Source organism: Mycteria americana, chromosome 1 (assembly GCF_035582795.1).
Source record: "Mycteria americana isolate JAX WOST 10 ecotype Jacksonville Zoo and Gardens chromosome 1, USCA_MyAme_1.0, whole genome shotgun sequence".
NCBI lineage: Eukaryota > Metazoa > Chordata > Aves > Ciconiiformes > Ciconiidae > Mycteria > Mycteria americana.
The window spans coordinates 201,640,132-201,647,722 of NC_134365.1; positions in this window are offsets into that span (position 1 = coordinate 201,640,132).

The following is a 7,591-nucleotide window of genomic DNA, read 5'->3' on the forward strand; positions in this document are numbered from 1 at the left end:
AGCCCCACCAGCAGCTGGAAGCAAGATTCAGTTGCCTTATCATCATCATCTATTGCCACCCCTGGTGCCCTCAGGGGTCTTGTCTAGCCTCCAGCTGCCACTCCAGAAGGGGTGAGTCTCCCACAGGTCCTAGGTCTGTATGTGCCAGCTCTGAGGAGGCCTAACAGGTCTGCAGTGCGGACAAGGAATCATGCCCTTGGGTGCTGAAAATGGCCTTAGGAGGTTACGTTGAGGTGGACACTGTTGACATTCATGTGCCTGAGCTACATGTTGAGACTCTCGTGAGAGAAAATGGGAAGAAATCAGCATTTCTCAGGGATAGTTCTCCCAAGCTATTCTAGGTTCTATCTTGAAATGATGCTATAAAGGAGTCTGAAAGGATTTATGTACCTAGTTCCACATTAAATGCCCAGACGTGTCCAGGACATCTGTATGAGACTGGTAGATATGACACAGGGCCTACAGGAGACACAGAGTCTTTGCCCAGCTGCCAGAGGTCAGGGAAGTTGTCCTTGAGCATCTCAGTTACCTCTAGATGCCTCTGTCTTGGCACTGAGCCTCCATTTCTCCTCTTACCAGCTGAGGTGTAGCTCCTTGACTGCATAAACAGCTACCAATGGGTGGGATGAATCCTGCCCCAATGGCTGTTTCCAACACCCAGGCTATAAGCAGTAAATGAACCGTCCTTCCCTGTTGCTGGCACCCCGTTTGTTCATGGAGGCTCCCAAGGCCGTTCAGCTGGCGTGGCATGCATGGATCATGGAAGCAAGCGCTCAGTTTTGCTGAGAGCCACCATGCCTGTGGTGCAACTCCGCCTTCTTCCACACCGCTCCTTTCAATATATGCCACTGCTCAAGGAGCAATCTTCTGGACACCAAACCCCCGCTGGCAGCTTCCACTGGCTTTCCAGACAGCGAGGCAAAAAGCAGGAGAAACTGAGAGTAGGAACCCAGACCTACTCCAGCAGTTTCTCTGCGGCAAATCACATTTCAAGGGGCTTAGTTGGATGTTAAGGGATGGACTGAAAAGTAGGCTTAAATGGGAATGTAATTTTATTCTTAGCTACAAAGCTGCTAACCTCAGGAATAATGGGAAGGAAATTAATTTAGATACATTGTACCATACAGAAAGCTATAGTAAACTCTAGCTGTTGTAGGAGAATTAAAACAATAAGGAAGCCATGAAATAAATTAATGGGAATGAGACTGCAAGTCTAGTGATAATAGAAAAGCAAAGGATGTTTATTTAAAAGTAAAATGGAAATAAAATAATTCAAAGTACAAGAAAAGAAAATAATGAGAGTAAATCACATAGGAAAAGGTAATAGGAAAATACATATGAATTTTGGGGTGATTGGGTAAATGTATGCTAATACATAAAAAAAGTGGGATTAGATTTCAGTCCCACTGAGTAATATTGATTATATTCTTACTGTAATTCAAGTTTAAAAAGTGCTTCTGTCTTACACATTCCTGTTCACTAGCTTTATGCTAATATGTGGATTTTTGATAAAGAGATTTGTTCATTGGAAACAGGAGTGATATTGTAAAGGCCCCAGTCCCACACACTACTAAAGCAATTGTACATGCAGAATTCAGTTTATGGAGAAGCGTTTTAAGGTTCATGACTTTGCTGATCCCCTCAAAGTAACAAACACGGCACCTGATAATAACGTTTTCCAGCTACTGCTGAACTCATTTAAATTTTAGGGAGTGATCCAGACATGAAAGAACTCAGACATTGGCAGACCAAACTGGCAGACCAATGTTATCTCTTTGCCTCCTGATTTCTCCTCTGTGGGCTGGTACCTGTTATCTATTGTTTTACACTTTGGACGAAACACAGCCTGCCAGGTCTAATTCTCTAGTTAGGCACTTGAGCGATGGCTCACAGAAATGTAGGTACCTGACACTGGGTGGATGCAAAGAAGAAAGGAATGATTCCAACAACCTAAAATAAGTGAAGAAGTTCCCTGAAATTGGAGAGAGACTTCCAATACCTTTGAAAACTCACAGAGGTTTCAGCCAGCCAGACTTCAGGACTTCTCTTCAATGACTGTATGAGAAAATCAGGCCCATTCAGAAGGTGAGCAGGCCGTGAAGTTAAGTTTCTATCTGTTTGACTGAAAGCTTGGGGACCTAATGGGAAAGGGATTTACTGGAGCAAATCCAGTGAAGGACCACAAAGATGATTAAGGAACTGGAGCATCTTTCATATGGGGAGAGGATGTGAGAGCTGGGACTTAGCAGCCTAGAGAAGAGAAGCGTCAGGGGGGTGTTTATCAATATATATAAATACCTGAAGGGCGGGAATGAAGATGAGGGAGCCGGGCCCTTCTCAGTAGTGCCCAGTGACGAGACAAGAAGCAATGGGCACAACCTGAAACACGGCAGGTTCTGTCTGAACATCAGGAGACACTTTTTTTCCTGTGAGGGTGATCAAACAATGGGATAGGTTGCCCAAAGAGGTTGTGAAGTCTCCTTCCTTGGAGACTCCAATGTGTAGCCTCCAATTCTTGGAGATATTCCAAAGCCATCTGGACATAATCCTGGGCAACTGGCTTTAGCTGATCTTGTTTGAGCAGGCGGGTTGGATTATATGATCTTACGAGCTCCCTTCCAACCTCTCCTATCCTGTAATTCTGTGATCTCTCACATCGCACCGATCTCACTAGCCCCATCAGGTATGGAATATGTGGATAGCAACCCCAGCACCCACTGCTGACATGATAGCCCAGTAGTTCGAGCATTGCCCCAGGCCTGGACCCACGTCCCCAATGTCCCTAAGCAGGTGTCCCTAGCGTGTCTTTCCAATCTTGCATTTTGAAACTGGACCAACTTACAAGCAAGAAGAATGCTCACGGCATTCAGATGGATAAGGCAGAACCACAGCTTTACCCTCAACTCTTCAGTTTGTTTTTATCCATAATGATTTCAAGTAAATACATGCAGATTCAAGGCAGCAGGTCCTGGACCCCCTGGTTGAGTCTTTCCTTGAGTTTGTACCCTACCACCAGTATCAGGTTTTCTTTTCCTGCTTCTTGCATGGCTGGCTATGTACTGGGTCCTGGCGAGATCAGGAGCAAGCACCTTCTTCAGTTATGAGGTCCATGGTCCAGTTGGTGGTTTGGGCACTTGGCAGAAGTGCAAGTCCCAGCACTCCTGGGAAGAGCAGGTCCTGCTGTCCCACCCTGTCCAGCCAGGGGAGACAGAGGCTGGTCTTGCCAGAGCAGGGCACTGCTACTGAGTAAGAAAATCCTTTCCAGCTGAAAAACTGTAAGCTCCCTGGGGCAAAGACAACAGCTTTATTCTGTATTTGAACCATGCCTTCCTACCATGTGTTCTGCCTGGTCCAGGGCAAACACTCCCTCGTGCTATCGTCGGTTCAAATGCAAATAACAAGCTCTGTGCAGAAGCCAAGCAGGAACAGGAAAGCGAAGAGAGAGAAGGAAGCCAAGCAGACCTATACAACCCTTAATTTGCTACTAATTTTTTGAGCTACGAACTGACAGTGGTGTCAGTCAGCAATGAGAAAGGTACAAACACTGCATTAGGGATGATAAAGACACAGTTTTAATGATTGCAAGGCTCTGACTCAGTGGAGAAGCATTTTTTATTACATTATACACAGCTGTAAATCAAGGTAAGTTTTGGGGACATCCCATAAACAACCCAGTTCTTTTCTGACTCAGTCTTTCCTAGCTTTTCTAAAAGCTCCAGATTAAGCCAGACAGTCTAAATCCTATTAAAGTTGGTAAATTCATGTAAAAAGGAATGTTCCTTGGACTACAATAAGGTTTCCTACCAATTTTCCTTTGATTATATTACAGATGACAGTTTATAATAGAACTGCAGACTATGGTAACATGGAAAAAAACATAAAATTTAACATTTATATATTTCCAACTCCTTGTCAGACATCAGAGGGATTTAAAAAATTTAGCGAGGAATTTACAGCTTGAGAGAATCACATGTGCAGTAATAATAATAATAATAATAATATAAATATCAAACGTAATCTTCTCCATCCCGTCCTTCCCCCACTGTTGAAAAGAAGTAACATTAGAGAAGTATTAAAAAATAACTTGGACTCCCAAGGTGAAGCTGATTGATAATAAATATAAAAAGCCACAGGGAAACAATTTTCTCTCACTGTGTGAGGAGGCTCAGTCAGTAAATTCTCTATATGTCAATGGAATAACTCTTTCTTAAAAATCTGTGCATAATGTATGTACCACCTTCTTTTTTTTCCTATGGGTAAATCCATACATAGGCCAAAAAGCTTTTAGAAGAACTTGGGTGCCCTCAAAGAGCAGCAAAATGTTTAAAACCCATATTTCAGCTGGGAATTTTTCAATGAAGCACTCATTAAAAACTGTGGGGCTAATCACTCGAGTATTGCTGCATAGGAGCAATTTTATGCAGGTCAGTTATACAACGAGCTGCCCTGTGAAGATTCACATGAGTATAGTTACTCTTTTGCAAAGCAGTATGAAGGACTGGGCCCAGTAACTGAATCACCATATTTTCCATGGCACTCTCAGTGGCACAGGCAGTATCGCTGCATGGGGAATAGGAATATTTCTTTGGTGTTGGTTCCTTCCCAGCTCTGCTTTACACATTCAACACACAGCCCCTTTGTACCTTTACTTTTTGGTAAAGGGTAGCACTGCAGCACTGTTTCACTATATTTTTTTTTTTCAAAGTTCAAAATTCAAGCAAAGGCATTAAAAATTCACTATGAGGACAATATTTTTTAAAAAAATTATTCAAATATATTCAGAATAATTTTATATGTACATATATATTATATATATGAGAGAAGAGAATTATAAGAGAAAAAAAACAGCTTGGCTCATGCTATAATAAGACACTTTATTTGTGTAAAAGACATACAGAATAATAAGACAGTATACGAGCAATAGTTAAAAGCATGAGAAAATTCTCAAGATTAGGACTACAATGTATGGGTAAACATTAAGCTCAGGTAAATATGGAGTTAAAATGTCTTATCAGACTCTCTGTAAAAATAATTTTTGAGTAATAGAATTACCACAGAAATACAGTTTGAGTGTGGTAAAAAAGGCCTTTTCTTCTGATGAATCTCTGTCGAAATTTTTTACAATGAGGGTGGTGAAACAGTGGAACAGGTTGCCCAGAGAGGTGGTAGATGCCCCATCCCTGGAAACACTCAAGGTCAGGCTGGACGGGGCTCTGAGCAACCTGATCTAGTTGAAGATGTCCCTGCTCATTGCAGGGGGGTTGGACTAGATGACCTTGAAAGGTCCCTTCCAACCCAAACGATTCTATGATTATATGATTCTATGTTCTAATTGTAATGCAAAGGGAATGAGACTGCAATTTTTTTAGCTTATAGCGACACATTTTTTCAGCACTTCTGTAGCTAATTCTGAGCAGTGTCATTAAACATTAGGTTAGGAAAGTTTGCCCCATCCAAGACTAGTCCCCTCATTAAAGTCTTGTAGACACTTTCTGCCCCTGGAGAATTTTTGGGCATAAGTAAGAAGCTGGGATATGAAAAAAAAAAAGAGAAAAGAAAGCCAGCCTCATCCAACTTGCAATCCAGACAACGAGGAGCCTGACGATGATGTAGTGAACGCTGCAGACAGGGAACTCAGTTTGAACTCTGTTTGCTTCGTGCAAAAAAATCTCCACAGGTATGAGAGCAGCTTTAGACTCCAAGATACGAGCTATCTGAAAACCACTGGAAATATTAAGCAATAGGGTTATGTGAATCCAACTGAAGTACTGTCTCCTGCTGGGGAAGAAAACTTCTGTTTCTTGTACCGAGAGGGAATGACTGAGGTTCCCTGAATTCCTCAGCAGTATAAGCAAATCAAGAAAAACTCAGGGGAAAGGTTTAATTTGCCACTGAACCCCTGACCTATCTGACAACAGTGTGAAATCCTACAGGAGCTGAGCCAATGGAGGGAGTATGGGAAACTCCCCTGGCACTGGATTTGAAAGATTAGGGGGCAAGTGTCTGTCCAAGAAGGGGTGCAGTGAGAGGAAATGGAAGTGTAATAGAGAAAGCAGAATGAAAGCCTGAATCCTTAAGGCACTTTCTCAAGATTTGGCTGGATGATGGCTCCCACATTCACAAATGTAATAAAGCAAAAGACATGGAGTGAACTTAATTGTTTGTCAGGGGTGCCAGGATGCCGTACCTTTCAATGCCACAATACTTAACGCCTGCTAAATGTGGCAGGTGTCACCGTAATGGGGCAAGCAAAAGGCCCCTCTGTCCTGCACAACTGTGGGGTGCCAGGGCCGTGGTGGCACAGCCTGGTGACAGGAGCCCTGCAGGCTCCTTTTTACTTGGGGTTGGCTGAGGACACCGATGGGAATATGTAAGGTTGTAAGGAAGACCCTTGAGGGTGTGTGAGCAGCATCTTCTTAGCCTGATACCACCGCTGAGCCTGTGGACTGGGCAGAGCTTCAAAAGGAATAGAAGACAGAGAGCCCATGTTCTCCCCAGTCAAAGGTGGGCAAGGATGGGAGGGTTCACGCAAGGCTGGTTGTCTTGTCTGTGAAACTGAATGCAGAGAACACCATGAATAGATCATATTCAGACTATTACTTGGTCAGAAGAGCTCTCTCTCCATCCACTGCCAATGAAAATGTTGTCAGAACAGCCTGTTCAGTGCTAAGAGGATTACACAACCCAAGTAGGCAAAAGCAAGTTCCTCTTTTTCTAAATGCCCTTAGTGTTTTGCCAAAGGGCAGTGGAAAGAAGAGCAGAAAAAATGGTTAGCTGTGAGAATCAAGCACCTAATAGGCCATACCATCTTATTCTGCTCTGAAGAGGGTGCATGACACCGTGAACAAGGTATCCAGGTATCCATTTATAAATCTGTGTACTGAAGTTTAGGAAAAGCTTATCTGAACTGTCTTCAAAAAACTCAGATTGTGTTTGAACATTTGTATTCATTGATGGTTGATCTGGAATGTTTTGGTGATTTTTCTTGCTTACTTTTAGAAGGAATAATATTTGTGTTTGCAAACATATGGACGTAACAAACCCAACACTCTACCTCATTTAAAACTAAACACACAAAAAACTTGATATTTCCTTAGGCTGGCAAAGAAATGTCTGCCAGATTCAGAAATGAGCTCAGTTTTTGAAACTGTAGTTCTGAAAGTCTCATGTAATCATTTCTCTCTTGATTTGTTTCCAGAAAGACTGCCAGATCACCACACTCCAATTACAATTTCCAATTCTCCGTAGAAACCAACCTTTCAGTTGCTATTTACAAATATTATTATAGAAGAGCAATTACAATGTTGCTGAAAATATCTTGATAACACCTTTTCTCTTACTTAATTTCCAATGATTATGAACAACTAACTTTATTGGTATAGCTAATCTAATATTTTATCACAGTCAGTGAATTAGATTACACAGTAGAATTACACTAGCTGGACACCAACCCTATGTCTGCAAAGTATTGTAAAGGACATTCTTGAATTAAAACTACAAGACTTATAAAAGCAAAATCTCTTTACTGATTATATTAATGTAGTACTAATAAATTCCTCAATAAATGATGGATAAGGAAATACACAAACAA